The 17,887-nt window shown below is 34.9% G+C and overlaps 1 pseudogene; it reads left to right on the top strand.

Annotated features, from left to right (window-relative positions):
• Positions 1–10,450: 10,450 nt before the first annotated feature.
• On the top strand, positions 10,451–10,877 carry LOC122729654 (annotated as a pseudogene).
• Positions 10,878–17,887: the final 7,010 nt, after the last annotated feature.

Here is a 17,887-nt window from a genome sequence, read left to right as displayed (position 1 = left end):
AATTATTTTTAAAAACCTGCCTCAATATCCTTAAAATAGTTAAGTGGCAAAGTAGAGAAATCCTTGGGTCTAGTCAAGAAGACCTGAGTTTAAATCTAGACTCAGACATTTACTTATGAGCTATGTGACCCTGAGCAAGTCATGTAACCCTGTTGCTTCAGTTTCTTCATTTGCAAAATGAGCTGGAGAAGGAAATTGAAAGCCATTATAGTATCTTTGCCAAGAAAACCACCAAATTGGGTGACAAAGAGTTGGATACACTTGAAACAACTGAAAAAAAAACACCAATACCCTTAAATCAAAGGGTAAAATAGAAATTGAAAGCTTCAAAGGATCACCACCTGAAAGAGATCCCAAAATAAAAATGCCCAATAATATTAGAATATTGAAAGCAGCAAGAAAGAAACTATTAAAATATCTTTAAGATACAATGAGAATCACACAAGATTTAGCAACTTCCACATTAAAGGAAAAAATGCTTATAATATGATATTCTGGAAAGGAAAGGAAGTAGGATCATACCCAAGAATAAGCTATCCAGAAAAATTGACTTAATAATAAAGACTTGATAAAGTTAAATTGTTTCTATTCCTATTTGAGAAAATAATACAATTAACTCCAAAGAAATTTATTATTAGGGCAGTTAAAAGGATTCTACATGAAACAAGGGCTCAAAAAGGAGTCAATTATGTTGGGATGATGTAAAAAAAAATGAAAATGGGAATGGGATGAACTCACCCATAAAAGGGAAGTAAATAGCAAAAGAGATTAGAAACCAGAATCCAACAATGTGTTTTTTTTATAAGATAAACAGAAATTTAACATTTGAAACACAAATTTTGACAAACTCTAACACAGTTAAAATAAGGAACAGGAAGAGAATTATACTTCAGCTGAGGATGAAAAAAGGAGGGGCAAGGGTAGCAACAGTGATCGCAAAGCAAAAAAGTAAAAGTAGACCTAATTAAAAGAGATAATCAGGGAAAATTAATTTTGCTAAAATATACAATAGAGAGTGAAGTACTATCAATACTAAACATAAATGCACCAAATAGTTGATCATTCAAATTCTTAAAAAATAGTTAATTGAGGGGCAGCTGGGTGGTACAGTGGGTGGAGCACCGGCCCTGGAGTCAGGAGGACATGAGTTCAGGTCTGGCCTCAGACACTTGACACTTACTAGCTGTGTGACCTTGGGCAAGTCACTTAACCCCAACTGCCTCAGCAAAAAAAAAAAAATACTTAATTGAGTTACAAGAGGAAATAAACAATAAAAACCATATTAGTCAGAGAACTCAAATTTCCCATCTCAGAACTAAATAAATGTGTAAAGGAGATGAATAGAATTTTAGAAAAGTTAGATATGAGAGACCTCTGCAGAAAATTGAGCTTTACATGGAACGTTCACAAAAACTGAAAAATGCATTAGGGCATAAAAACCTCACCAAAGTACAAAAATTCAGAAATATTAAATGCAATAATATTACATTCAATAAAAGGCCTTGAAAGCATTGACTAAAAAATAATTGGAAATTAAATAATCTAAACCACAAGAACAAGTGGGTCAAATGACAAATAATAGAAACAAATGATAATTTTATTAAAGAGAATGACAATAACAAGACAACATATCAAAATTTGTAGAATGACTATTTTGCTAAACTATATTCCAATAAATATGCCAATCTAAATGAAATGGAAGAATATTTACAAAAATGTAAATTGCCCAGATTAACGGAAGAGGAAATAAAATCCTTAACCCATCTTAGAAAAAGAAATTGAACAAGCCATCAATGAACTCCCTAAGAAAAAATCTCCAAGGCCAAATGGGTTTACAAGTGAATTCTACCAAACATTTAAATAACAACTAATTCCCAAACTATACAAACTATTTGGAAAAATAGTTGAAGAAGAAATCCTACCAAATTCCTCTTAGGAGACAAATATGGTGCTGATACCTAAACTAGGAAGAGCAAAAACAGAGAAAGAAAATTATAGACCAATCACCCTAATGAATATTGATGCAAAAATTCTAAAGAGAACATTAACAAAGATATCACAGCAATTTATCATAAGAATAATACACTATTATCAGGAATGCAGGGCTGGTTCAATAAGGAAACTATCAACATAACTGACCACATCAACAAAGCTAACCAAAATCATATGATTATTTAATAGATACAGAGAAAGCTTTTGACAAAATATGGCACCCATTCCTATTAAAAACATGAGATAGCATAGGAATAAATGGAGCTTTCCGTAAGATGATAAACAGCATCTATCCAAAACCATCAGTAAGCATTATATTTAATGGGGATAAGTTAGAGGCATTTCCAATAAGATCAGGGGTGAAACAAGGATGTCTATTATCACCACTATTATTTTATACATACACACATACATACATATATACATACACATATATACATATAAACACACATACATATATGCATATAAACACACACATACACATATATATGTTTTGGCTGAGGCAATGAGGGTTAAATTACTCGCCCAGGGTTGTCACACGGCTAGTAAGTGTCATCAAGTGTCTGAGGCTGGATTTGAACTCAGGTCCTCCTGAATCCAAGACCGGGGCTTTATCCACTACACCACCTAGCCGCCTCTGTTATTCAATATTGTACTAGAAATACTAGCCTTAGCCAATAAGAGAAGAAAACGAAATTTAAGGATTTGGAATAGTCAAGGAAGAAACAAAACTATCACTCTTTGCAGATGATATGATGGTATACTTAGAGAATCCTAAAGAATCAACTAAAAAACTACTTGAAATAATTAAGAACTTTAGCAAAGTTGCAGGATAAAAAAATAAACCCACATAAATCATCAGCATTTCTTTATATAATTAAAAAAACCTCAGCAGCAACAGATACAAAGAGAAAGTCTATTTAGAATAACTGTAGACAATATAAAATATTTGGGAGTCTACCTGCCAAGGCAAACCCAGGAACTGTATGAACACAATTACAAAACACTTCACATAAATGAAATCATATCTAAACAAAGGGAAAAAACACCAATTACTCATGGGCAGGCCCAGCTAACATAATAAAATGAAAATTCTACTTAATTTACTTATTCAGTGCCATACCAATCAAACTATCAAATTTTTCATAGAGCTAGAAAAAATAATAAAATTCATCTGGAAGAAGAAAAAGTCTGGAATATCAAGAGAATTCATGAAAACATGCAAAGGAAAGTTAGCCTAGTTGTACCAGATCAAAACTATTTGGTACTGGCTAAGAAAAATAGATAAATTATTATTTTTATTTGAACAAAAGAAAGCAAAAAACAAATTACCAGTATCAAAAATAAAAAGGATAAATGCACCATCACTGAAGATGAGATTAAAGCAATTATTAGAAATTAATTTGCCTAATGATATGTCAATATCTCACAAATCTAATCCAAACTCACAATCTAAATGAAATGTATAAATATTTGCAAAACTATAAACACCCAGATTAACAGAAGAGGAAATAGAATACTTAAATAACCCTGTCTTAGAACAAGAAACTGAACATAGGAACATACAATAAGTACAGGAATAAATGGAGGTTTCCTTAAAATGATAAAGTAGTTATCTATCTAAATAAAGAGCAAGAGTTATTTGTCTAGGAGATAAACTAGAAGCCTTTCCAAGGAAATCAGGGGTGAATAAAAGATGGATATTAATATCACCACTATTCTTCAATAATGTACTAGAAATTCTAGTTTTAGCAATAAGACAAGAAAAAAAATTGGAGGAAGACAAACAGACAATCAGGTAACAAAACTATCATTTTTTTTAGATTATATGATGGTATACTTGGAGAACCCTAGAGACTGAACTAAAAAATGAATTAAAATAATTAAGAACTTTAGTAAAGTTGCAAAATATAAACATACATAAATAATCAGTATTTCTACTTATTACCAACAAAACCCAGAAGGAAGAGTTAGAAAGATAAATTCCATTTAAAATAACTTCGGACAATAAAAAATACTTAAGAGTCTACCTGACCAAACAAACCTAAGAACTCTATGAATACAATTACAAAATACTTTTCATACAAATCAAGACATTTTAAAAACTGGAGAAATATTAATTGCTCATGGGTAGACCAAGATAATATAATAAAAGCGACAATTCTACCTAAATTAATTTATCCAGTGTCATACCAAACTATCAAAGAATTCTTTTATAGAGCTAGAAAAAATAATTACAAAATTCATCTGGTAGAACAAAAGGTTAAAAATATCAAAGGAATCAATCAAAATATGTGAAGGCAGCCTAGCAGTACCAGATTTGAAACTAGATTACAAAGCAGTAATCACCAAAACAATCTTGTACTGGCTAAGAAATAAAGTGCTGCATCAGTGGGATATATTAGTTACACAACACACGGCAATAAATTACCACAGTAATAACGTAATGTCTAGTGTTTGATAAACCTGAAGATTTAAGCTTTGTGCACAAGAACGTACTAGTTGACAAAAGTAACTTGGAAAACTAGAAAACAGTGTGGCAGGAATTGGACACAGACCAACATGTCACACTATACATCAATTTAAGGGTCAAAATAGGCTCATGATTTAAACATAAGGCATGATCTCATAAGAAAATTGGAGAGGAGGGTAGAGAATATTTTACCTGTCAGATTTATGGATAAGGAATGAGTTTGTGATCAATCAAGAACAAAAGAAAATCACAGGAAGTAAAATAGATAATTTTGATTACATGCAATTTTAAAAGTTTCACACAAACAAAACCAATACAGCCAAAATTGAAGGCAAACAGGAAACTGAAAAGATTTTTACAGCATTTCTCTGAAAAGGCCTCATTTCTCAAATATACAGGGAACCGATTCAAATTTATAAAAATAAGAGCCATTCTCCAATTGATAAATGATTAAAGAATATGAACAGGAAGTTTTCGGAAGAAGATTTTTTTTTTAAGTGAGGCAATTGGGGTTAAGTGACTTGCCCAAGGACACACAGCTAGTAAGTGTTAAGTGTCTGAGGCCGGATTTGAACTCAGGTACTCCTGACTCCAGGGCCAGTGCTCTATCCACTGTGCCACCTAGCTGCCCCAGAAGAAATTTTTTTTAAAAAACTGTTTTCTTAAAATTCATTTTTAAAATAGTCAGGAAAAAATGCTCTAAATCAATACTGATTATAAAAATGCAAATTATAAGAATGCTAAGGTACCATTTCATACCGATCATTTGGTTAACATGACATAAAAAGAAATGACAGATCCTGGGAAAATGGCACCAAAAAAATGGGGACACTAAAGCACCATTAGTGGAGTGGTGAACTGGTCCAACCACTCTGAAGAATAATTTGGAACTATGACCAAAGGACTATAAAACTGTATATACCCTTTGACCCAGGCAATACCATTACTAGGTCTATATCCCAAAGAGATAAAAGAAAAAGGGAAAGTCCTTAAATATACAAAAGTATTTATAGTAGCTTTTTTTGTGGTGGCAAAGAATTGGAAACTGAGAGAATGCCCATCAATTGAGGAATGATTGAACAAGTTGTGATATATGATTATGAAGGATTACTATGGTGCTGTAAAAAAAAGTCAAAGGGGACACTCTCAGAAAAACCTAGGAAAACCTATATAAATTGGTACAGAGAAGAGTGAGCAGAACCAGATAATTGTATCCTGAAACAATATTATAATGATAATCAACTGTTTTGAAAGACTCAGCTACTCTGATCAAGACAGCGATCAAAGACAATTCTGAAAGACTCATAATGAAAATGCCTTCCATCTCCTGAGAGAGAACTGATGAACTTTGTGTACAAATAAAAACATGTTTTTGCACCTTACTTTCTTGGTTTGTTTTTGTTTTCAATATGGCTGATGTAGAAAAAGGTTTTAAATAATTTCACATGTATAATTGATCTACTGCTTGCCTTCTCAATGGGTGGAAGAGGGACTGAAATGAGGGATAGGATTTGGAACTCAAAATTTAAACTTAAAAAGAATGTTAAAAAAATAATATTTTTTTGAAAAAATGATCAATTGGTATAGCACTTTTAAAGTTTTTAAATCTCTGTGCTGCTATATAGTTGGACACAAGCCACATTAAAAAAAACACATCCAGATGTAGGCTATACCAAAATGCCATTCATGATTATTTACTAAACTCATACTTTGTAGTTTCTTTTAATCAAAATGACAATTTGTTAAATTCAAAATATGTTTTAATAGCATTCAGTAAAAATGCCTTTGAGGTAATAAATTGTAAGTGGTAGAGATTAGTGAATGATTTCTCCCCCTGCAAAAAACCTGTTTTCTTAAAATTCATTTGTAAAATTTCCTAGCACAGCATGTGATATAATTAACTGGTAAGCAAAAATAAGGTAGAATTAACTATCCTCAAATGGTTACAAAATTAAGTCAACCATATAAAATTAAGATGACCATAAATACCATTAAAGACATAAATTTGCATAGCCCCTAACCATGGTAAATGGTCACATTAACAATCCTATATGCATTCCTTTCTGAAGCTATACTTGTTTTTTACAACTTGAAATCATGTCAACTAAATGGACTTGTTTTGTAGGAATGTTGTACTTGGCTTTTTATCTATATTGCTGATAATATTCATCAGCCCTGGCTATTATTTCTGCATATTTTATTAAACCAATTAATATAATTAAATCCATCTGAGGATTTTCACTGAGGTGAGCAAAACATTTTCAAACTGTTTACCCTTAGGCAATATGTGGCATCATGATGAATTTACACATAAACCAAACTAAATGCTAACAGATAATATACAATAAATGCTTATTTCTAAGTAGTCCATTTGAAAATTATAGCATGGTTTTACTTTCATCTTAAAGACATGTAGTCAAATCCCAACATCTATTACAGAGCATAAATCTTCAGGGATAATCTTTCTGCAGGTATTGTTTTTATAGTTACATGTTTAAAACTGATGCCTTTTGTTTTCATATCACACTCATTTCTGATTATATCTCTCCCCACCTCCCAATCTACCCTAACTCAGGGACCCATCCATCGGGACAAAGGTTTAAAAGAAAAAAAAGTGTTTCAAAAAACCCAACATATCTATCGAATGTGACAATGTCTATAATATTCAATATCCAGGGTCCCTCACCTTTTCAACGGAAGGAGAGGTAATTGTCTCAACTCTTCTACAGGACCAAGAATGGTAATTATAATTAGTGTTCAGCTTTGTTGTTATCCTTCTTTCTGTTTACATTTTTGTAGGCACTGCGTATATCATTTCCCTGGTCTTATTTACTTTACTCTATCAATTCATATACTTTTTCACATGCTTCCCTGAATTTATCATACTTAGTTTCTTATTGTATAGTAATTGTTCATTATATTCATGTTCTACAATTTGTTTAGCTATTCCCATATTAATGGAAATCTAGTTTGGCTCTCATTCTTTTAACCACAAAAAGAAGTGCTTCTAGGAATATGTTTTGTTTATATGGGACCTTTTTTGCCCAATTTTTGACATGCTTGCAATAACTGCCAAGCAGTGGAATCTTCCTCTGGAGGTTTTAGACAGAGACAATTCCCTTTGCCCAATGTTACAATACACACAAGTGCTGCTATGTAGCATTATCTTGGGACAAGCTATGAGGAGTAGTATATTAACTCTTACTAGAGTTAATTTACCAGAGCATAAGAATAAGGTTTTTATCATTTCTTCCTTAGATGACTACAATAGCCTGCTAAATGCTTTCCCTTCAAGTTTCTCACCAATCTAGTCCTTTCCATACACTACCAGTAAAGTAACTTTCCTTAAGTACAAACCAGAATATGTAACTCCTCTACTTAAAAAGCTCAGTTAGTTTCTTATTACTTCTAAGATAAAATTTAAACTGTTTAATTTTTAATGTTCAACACACCTAAGCCCAATTGGTATTTCTAGCCTAACTGGACATTACACTCTGTGATCCAGCTAAATTGACCTTCTTCCTGTTCCTCTCACATGACACTCCATCTCCCATCTCCATGTCTTTGCAATGGCCTTCCACCCATGACTGGAAACCACTCCTTTTTTTACCTCCTCCTCACTAAATCCCCTTACTCTTTTAAAATGCAGTTCAAACACCATCTATATGAAACTTTTCCTAATCCCCTCCACCTGTTATTGCCCTCCATCCTAAACTCCCTTGAATTTTTTTTTTTTTTTTGCGGGGCAATGGGGGTTAAGTGACTTGCCCAGGGTCACACAGCTAGTAAGTGTCAAGTGTCTGAGGCCGGATTTGAACTCAGGTACTCCTGAATCCAGGGCCCGTGCTTTATCCACTGCGCCACCTAGCCGCCCCAACTCCCTCGAATTTAAATGAATATTTGTATTAACTTATAGCTCCTTACCTCACAGGGTTATTGTGAGGATTAAATGAGATAATGTATGTAAAATGCTTAAACTCATTTAGTAGGCACTATAAAAATGCATATTCTGCCCCCCCATACACACACACACACACACACACACACACACACACACACACACGCACACACTTCCAACTTCCTCAATAAAGCCTCTCCTGAAGTAGATTAGTCACTGTACTATCCCCTCAGCATTTAAATATTCCAGACACCTATGATAATTTATATAATATATTGTTATATTATATATAAATATATTATTTATATATTATATAAATATATTATTTATATAATTTCCAATATGTTATCCTTATATATATGATTAAGTATTTTTTAATGTTTTTCTCCTGCTTCCCTATTATTGGAAAGACAAGGTACTATGTCTTATTTTGCTTTATCTACACTATAACAATGTAGTATCCTACCTATGGTAAGAAAGCAAAAGTAGTAAAAACAACAATAAAACAATAACAGGCAACATGCATATAATACTTTATGGCTTACAAAATTATATATTCATAAGTAATTTTAAATATAAAATTTTATATTTAATAATATGGTATAACCTAATTATAAAATAAATATGAATCATATATATACATATGCATGTATCCAAATTCATCTTCACAACAAACCTCTGTGGTAAGGGTCATTATGATTCCATTTTTACATATGAATAAACTGAAGTTAAAAAGAGTTGAAATGCCTTGCCCAAAGTCACAAGACTAACAATTCAGAGTTAAAAGGAATTCTCTATTGACTCAAAGTCTACCATTACTTTGGAAACATCATACTAATTCTTCATGGAATAAAGGAAAACACTGGAGAATACATCACCTAGATGAATCATCCACATCAATCTAATTTGTCCTGAACAGTGCAACCATTTTAAAGATTTTGTCTTCATAATGAACAAGTCAACATGGCAATTATAGACCAGTTAGTTTAACATCAGACAACTATGAAGTTATTAGAACAAATCAAACAATCGATTTTAGATCACCTTAATAGAAAGCACAATATGACAGAAAGCAAAATGGATTTATAATGTGTGAAATATAACAGAGTGGGAGACCATAAAGATATGGAAGATGAAAGCATTATATAAAAGTGGCCTTCAGAGGCAGAGCTAAGATGGTGGAAAAAAGACAGCTATTCCCAAAATCCTTCCAAATACCTTTAAATAATGCCTCAAAACAAATTCTAGAGTGGCAGAACCCATAAAAGGATGAAGTAAAACAATTTTCCAGACTAAGACAACTTTGAAGGTTGGAAGGAAAGGTCTGTTGCACAAGAGTGAGAATGGAGTGCAGTCCAGTGCAGGCCTAGACACCACAGACCAGGCCTCAGTAAACCAAAAGCAGGCCTTTGGGGGCAACTGAATCAGTGGCCACAATGGCAGTTTCCAGACCTCTAAGCCCAAAGATGATGAAGTGATCAGACAACTGGTCAAAAGCAGATTACAAGGGTTCTTTTGCTTGGTCCAGGGGCAGGACTGTTTCATTGCCCTTACTTGGATCTAGGTTTCAGTTCTAGGGCAAGGAGGAGCACTAATACACTAGACCTTGTAGACACAAGGAAGTAGGGACCCTGGTTACAATTCTAGGATGGAAAAGAGTGCTTATAGTCACTCACAAACCAGTGCTTAGTACAGGAGAGTAGCAAACACACCTCTCCCCAGATCATGCCACCTTGGAAGAAGCAAAAACTTATAGGTTCCCAGAATTACCTTTAAAAATAGCTATACAAAAAACCTGAAGCTTGGAACTGTACCCCCTTCCACTCCAGAAGCAGAGCCACAGTTTAGCATAGACTTAAAAGTCAAGAAATAGACTGGAAAATGAGCAAGTAGCAGAAAAAGTTCCTGACTATAGAAAGTTAATATTGTGACAGGGAAGATCAAAACACAAACTCAGAAGAAAACAACAAAATCAAAATTCCTAAATCCAAAGACCTCCAAAATATATGAATTTCCCCAAGCCATGGACAAGCTCAAAAAAAAAAAAAAAAGATTTTAAGCTCTTTACACCATCTTGCAGTGCCGCCACCATGGTGCACATGAATGTCCTGGCAGATGCTCTCAAAAGCATTAACAATACAAAAAAATGAGGAAAGCACCAGGTTCTCATTAGGCTGTGCTCTAAAGTAATCATCAGGTTCTTAACTGTGATGATGAAGCATGGTTACATTGGCAAATTTGAGATCATCGATGATCACAGAGCAGGAAAAATTGTTGTGAACCTCACAGGCAGATTAAACAAGTGTGGTGTAATCAGCCCCAGATTTAATGTTCAATTGAAAGATCTGGAAAAGTGGCAGAATAATCTGCTACCATCCTGTCAGTTTGGGTTCATTGTGCTTACAACCTCAGCTGGCATCCTGGACCATGAGGAAGCAAGACGAAAACACACAGGCGGAAAAATCCTGGGATTCTTTTTCTAAGGGTGTAAAACATACATACAAATAAAATGCTCCAATGGACCATGAAAAAAAATATTTTAAAAATTAAGTAACAAAGATAGAGAAAAAGTTGGAAAGAGAAAATGAGAGTGATGCAAGACAATCACAAAGAAAGAGTAAAGAGTTTGGTAAAGGAGACACACACACACACACACACACATACACACAAATACTGAAGAAAACACTACTTTAAAAAAACAGAATAGGCCAAATGGCACAAGAGCCACAAAAACCCAATGAAGAGAATACTGCCTTGAAAAGCAGAATTGGCCAAATGAAAAAAGAGGTATAAAAATCCACTGAAGAAAAGAACAACTTAAACAGTAGAATTGGCCAAATGGAAAAGGAAGTACAAAAACTCACTGAAGAAAATCATTCCTTAAAAATGAGAATTGGGCAAGTGGAAGGTAATGACTTTATGGGACATTAAGAAACAATAAAGCAAAATCAAAAAGAAAAAATGGAAGAAAATGTGAACTATCACATTGCAAAAACAACTAACATTGAGAAGAGATAACAAGAATTATTGGACTATTTGAAAGCCATGACCAAAAAAGTGGGTCTAGATATCATCTTTTGAAAAATTAGCAAGGAAAGCTGACCTAATATTCTAGAACCAGAAAGTAAAAAAGGACAAAATTAGCATAGGTGGGCAGAGAATTGATTCACACTTTTTTTTTGGTGGGGCAATGAGGGTTAAGTGACTTGCCTAGGGTCACACAGCTAGTAAGTATCACGTGTCTGAGGCCAGATTTGAACTCAGGTTCTCCTGAATCCAGGGCAGGTGCTTTATCCACTGTGCTACCTAGCTGCCCCCAATTTATACTCTTTTGCATCTAAGCCTCAGAGGCTGCATTGAATACACAATCATCTGCAAACAAAAAGTCATGCACCTACTTTTCCCTCTGCTTTAGTCTTGGCTTGTAGCCTTTTCAACTTAAATAATTTATCATCAGTATGGTAGTTCAGGGCTTCTTAAACTTTTTCCACTCATAACCCTTTTTCTACCAAGAAATCCTTATGCAACCCTGGCATATAGGCATATAAATAGGTTATACCTAACCTTTTACTATTGCCAAACTTTTCACGACCACCACATTAACTTACACGATTCGGCATGGGGTCCCAACCCACAATTTAAGAAGCTAGGCAGTTGACCCCGATGCCATTTGCATTCTTGCTGAAGGCATCTGACAACATCATTGAAAATATGCTTAAAAACATGGGAACAAGCATACAACCCTGCTTCATTCCACTGTTGCTGGGAAAGCACAAGAACATTATCCATTATGCAGCATCTGTACAACATGCTATCATGAAATTGGTATATAATACTGACAAATTTCTTTGGGCAATCAAATTCTTCCATGATCTTCCACAAGCCCTTGTGAATGGACAGTATCAAACGCCTTGGTTAAATTGAGGAATGTTGCAAACACACCTCTGTTCTATGCCTGGCATTTTTCATGGAGTTGTTGGGCAGCAAACAGTATGTTGACCATTCTTTTTTTTTTTTTTTTTGAGGGAGGACAATGAGGGTTAGGTGACTTGCCCAGGGTCACACAGCTAGTAAGTGTCAAGTGTCTGAGGCCAGATTTGAACTCAGGTCCTCCTGAATCCAGGGCTGGTGCTCTATCCACTGCGTCACCTAGCTGCCCCTATGTTGACCATTCTTCAGTCCTTCTTGAAAGCAGACTGGATATCAGAGAGACAACTAATTTCCAGGTGAAGGATCAGCCAATTGAGAAGCGTTCTGGAAAGAAACTTGCTGGCAATGACTAAGAGATAGATACCCCACTCGCCACTCGCCACTCCATGATTGTGACAGGACCGCCTATTGAACAATAGAAGCATCCTTGATCTCCTGGAGGATAACCTCCTCTTGCCAGATAGCCCAGAATATTCCAGTCAGCTTTTGGATAAGCAGTGGACCCTCTGTCTTGTAACTCCGCTGGAATGGAATCAGGACCAAGCACTTTGCCACATGAGAGAAGCCTAATGGCATTCAAAACTTCTTCAGCTGGAAGTTCAGCTACAGAGAGACTGACTTCAACCTCAGATAAACAGTCAATGGCTTCAGACTGATTGATTGCATTCTGTGGAGAATACTATGGAAATGTTTAGCTCATCTCTCTAGGATCACGTCCTTATCATGATCTGTGTGGGTCCATCACTGCCAAGGAGTTGACATGTACCAAAGGTCTCTGGCCTATAAATAGCTTTCAGGGCATCATAAAAAATACTTTGGATTGTAACTATCAGGGTAAAACTTAATTTCATTTGCCTTCTTACAAAGCCAAGAATCCTGGAATGTCTCTAAGATCTGCTTACACTTTACTTTTGAAGAATACCCTCAAACAGGCTTGGTCCAACTGCAAGAAAATTTTATTGGACAGTGGCCACCGCACAGTTACACATGCTCAACACCTAAGTGTCATCCTCAACAACTCATTTCTTTTCATCTTCCACATCCAATGTGTGGCAAAGTTCTAATGATTCCACCTTCATACCACCTCTCCTATATCCCTCTTTCTCTCCTTTGACACTACCACTACTCTGGTCCAGATTCTCATCAACTCACTCTGGGATTATAAGAATAACTTTCTTAACTCTTGAGCAGTATAAAAAGAGGCAACAGGTCAGATTTGGTCTGCAGGCTACAATTTCCTAACCCTGATCTAAATGATCCAATGATCAGCAAGATTATGTACTACTTAAGAAAATGAACCATATGCATACTAACATGTTGCTATAAATAAAAGCAGAACATATAAAAAGTTGAAGCTAAATGGAAAGTCAGCTCACAGATTTTCCTTAGGTGAATAAAATAATTGGTAACATCAATTTCATCACATGTCTAAAATACTACAAAAAGCATGATTCATGCAATTAAATTATCTCAATTCACAACACCCAGGATCTTTAAGATCTAGCAATGAAAGAAACCAAAGGGTGGTAGCTTACTCAGAAGCTTCATAACAGTATATTATGAGAATATATTTAAAAAACATAATAGGTACTGGGAATGGTGAATACTGAACAATTTGCCACAAAACAAAGTTTACCATATCTTAATAAACCAAAAATTAAAGATTACCAACAAAGATTCTATAAATATAGTAAATATTTAGTGCCTATTATGTGCCAGGCATTATACTAAGCACTAGAGGCATTTTTTAGTCATTAGATCACAGTAGAATAGAACTTTAGCAATAATATCATCTAACCTCCCCCCATCTCATTTTTCAGATGAGGAATCTGACACTCAGAAAGTTGGGATAATTTGCTAAAGTTTAGAAAGGAATTAGCAGCAGTACATTCAAACCCAAGTACTCTTACTCCAAGAGTTCTTTTCACTATGACACAATATCTCCTGATCACATGGCTTAGGCCAACAAAGGAGAAAAAGGGAAGTAAGGTAACTTAGAGGGAGGGAAGGAGGGAGGGAGGGGGAGAGAGAGAGAGAGAGAGAGAGAGAGAGAGAGAGAGAGAGAGAGAGAGAGAGAGAGAGGGAGAGAGAGAGAGAGAGAGAGAGAGAGAGAGAGAGAGAGAGAGAGAGAGAGAGAGAGAGAGAGAGAGAGAGAAAGGAGTTTTCCATGGCAATGAGGATATTTATAAGTATTTTTGTACATATAGAAACTGTTGCTCTTTCTTTTATCTAATTTGGGTACAGGCCTAGTAGGAGTATCCCTACTATAATTCCAGAGGATTGATGAAGAACATTACTGACCTCATGAAAAAGAGATGATGGACTAGCATGAAAGACAAGAAATACATTTTTGCATGTGGCTAATGTGGATATGTGTTTTGCTTCACTACGCTTAAATGAAACAAGAGGCCTTCCTTTCTTCCTCCCTTGCTCCCTCCCTTCCTTTCCTCCTTTATTTTTAAGGGGGTGAAACGGGGGGAGGAAGAAAAAAATGCTTGATACTTTAAAAATATGAGATAGGACTTTCCCTGCATAGGCTTCATTGATTAGTATAAGAAGTGGTAGAGCCAGTATTAGAACCCAATTCTGGCACTTTTCCAGTTGTCATCTCTATATTTTATCACATATGTAGAGAAGCTAAAGAAGAATGAGGAAAGAGCAAAAAAAATTATGAAAGAAGTGGAACTAGGCTTATTTATCCTGAAAAAAGTGATTTTGTAATGGTGCTAATAGAGAGCTATAAAAAAAAAAAGATTGACAGACATTTCTCTTGGGTAATTTAGTCCAAACGTGCCTGCAGCTAAGGACACAGAACTGATCATTTCTGAAAGTTCTCTCTGGAACTATGATTCTATTAATTGTATCCCATTATTTAGACTACAACTTCAAGCAGAAAAAATATTTCACTGACAAAATAAACACATATAATCTAAACTTCTTTTCAGTATGACTTGAAATAATTTAATCTTTTCATAACGTATGGCTGTAATAAAGTATTTACAAATTAAAATATTTGAATAATTAGGATAGCTTGCTGTTTTAATATTTTTGTTATAATATTTTTTGTAAAGAAAAGTATCCTTTGTTACTGAGAAAAATCATTGATTTAACTATTTTCAAAGTTAAGCTATTTTTTTTTTAAGTTTGGATTTTGAAATCTGAATTAAGGTTTGTTTTTATTTTATGTGTATGATGTTCTATTTCCCACCCCTACATGGGGGTAGGGAGGAATACAGTTATATGGAACTTCACATTCTAAAATTACCAACATAAAGTTGTGGGCAAATTTCAAATAATATGGCTTCAAGTACACTTTTTGATGTCATCAATAATTTATAACCCCATCCCCACCCCAGTAGTGGATGACTAATTCTGCTACTAGAGGAGGATGAGGCTGGTGGATCTGCTTGAGCTTGAGAATTCTAAGCTAAATAATTATGGTGGTTAGGGGGCAGCTAGGTGGTGCAGTGGATAAAGCACTGGCCCTCGATTCAGGAAGACCTGAGTTCAAATCCAGCCTCAGACACTTGACATGTACTAGCTGTGTGACCCTGGGCAAGTCACATACCTTCATTGCCCCACCCCCACATACACACACAGAGACACAAAAATAGTTATGGTGAAAACTGATCCACACCAATTCCAAAATAATGAACCCCTGGAAGGCACTAGACAGCTGAATTCACCCAAATCAGAAATAAAACAGGTCAAAGCTTTCTTGTTAATTAGTAGTGGGACCAACCCCACGAATGAACATTGTGCTTCTACCCTAGGAAACATAAAGAGATCCAGTGTCTATCTGTCTCTGTGTAGGTCTCTCTGTATATGTCTCTATGTTTGTGTCTGTCTCTGTCTGTGTCTGTATGTATATGCACACATATGCATATGTATGTTCATATTATATTCCCTATGGAGTTATGCAAAAAAATCTCACAAAAATGTTGATCACCAGTTTCTTATTATTTTTAGAGAATAGCCTAAGTCTTTTTTTTTCCCCATTACCCAACCTTAACTCCATCCTTTTCTATGCAGCTTGACTCTATGCTGCCTTCCTGGAACCTCCCTATTTGGTTCTTCCAGCATCTGCATCTCCTGGTGGCTTCCCTAACACTAGAATCACCCTAATAACTATGCTCCATTATTCCATATACCTGAGCTATTGACATTTTCTAGTACATTCAACCCTGACTCTCCTATGTTGTCCCATATATTCTTTTGCTTACTTCCTTCTACTCTTCTTGCCTTAGGACACCTTATCTAATCTAGACCATGAGTCCACATGCTTTATGTCTCTAGTCACCAAACATATTTGTTCCAATCTATAACATTTCCCCAAGGCCCAGTACTCTCCCCAATCTTCCCTATGTCCAGAGCAGCAACCTCACCCACTCAACTTAATCCAGATCCATAATACCCAAAGGTCCCCATCCCATACCTTCATCTAATATGTTCTGCCACACATACTCTTCTGGACTCAGACCAATTTCCTAATTTCTGTTTGTTTTTTTTCATTTAATTAATTACTTACTCAAAAAATATAAGGAAAACGGATTCCAAATTAAGGTAATCCAAATTTAGAATGCTGATGGCAAACAGAATTGAAACATAATATCTACAAAGAGTATGCCACCACCTTACTACCAGGGCAGTAATTAGTAAAGCATTATATGTAATAACAGTTGTGATGGTACTTCAAAATAACACTTCAAATTTGTAATTGAAAAAAAAATCTACAAATTAATACAATAATTTTACACTGCTAGACTTCCATAGTTAGCTGTGATAAATAACACATTGTATCAAATTACATTTCCCAAATTTATTATTGGATTAGTGCTATAAAAATTTAAATGTAAATCATATTTAAGTATAGGTCATAGGATTTAGAGGCATAAAGGGATAGTGAGATAACCAAGGCTGGTGGTTCTCATACGTTTTTAGTTTATGACCTTAGGGGGCATACTCTATTGTGTATGTATGATAATATTCATGATTTATACCCTTTGACAACCCTCGTCTAGTTGTATAGATGCAGAAACTGAGGCCTAGATAGATTCACTGACTACTTCAAGTTGATGGGGGTTGTACATAGCAGGGCCAATTCAAATCCAGACTTGAAGAGTTCAAAACGTTGCATTATGACACCTAGCCACTTCTCCCACACTAACCATTATAGAGAAAATAATAGTAGTTATTTGTGTAACAGGAATGACAGCAATTACAACAAATTCTGAATGAGAAAACTCTATACTTTCCTTGTTGCTCAATTTTTAAAAATTATATTCAGTATGAAATTAATATCTAGCAATGGACTTTGCATAATTTTGAACTATAATTTGCTCTACTTCATGAAAGATGTAGAAGAAAAAAGATGGGTATTTGAAACTGTTCAAGTTCTGAAACACTGTCTGATATGAATATCATGAATATTTCATCCATTGAAAAGAATTTTATGCTTATAGCTTTCAGAAATTCCACATCATAATGCTGTCTTCTACCTGCCTGTGACAGAGATCATTACTGTCTCTGTAAAGCTGTTCATTTCACGCCACACTAGAGCAGCTATTGGATTTCCTACTATTTAGCAGCCAATC

This window comes from Dromiciops gliroides, chromosome 5 (genome assembly GCF_019393635.1).
Source record: "Dromiciops gliroides isolate mDroGli1 chromosome 5, mDroGli1.pri, whole genome shotgun sequence".
NCBI lineage: Eukaryota > Metazoa > Chordata > Mammalia > Microbiotheria > Microbiotheriidae > Dromiciops > Dromiciops gliroides.
This window is presented reverse-complemented; position numbering and strand designations above follow the sequence as displayed.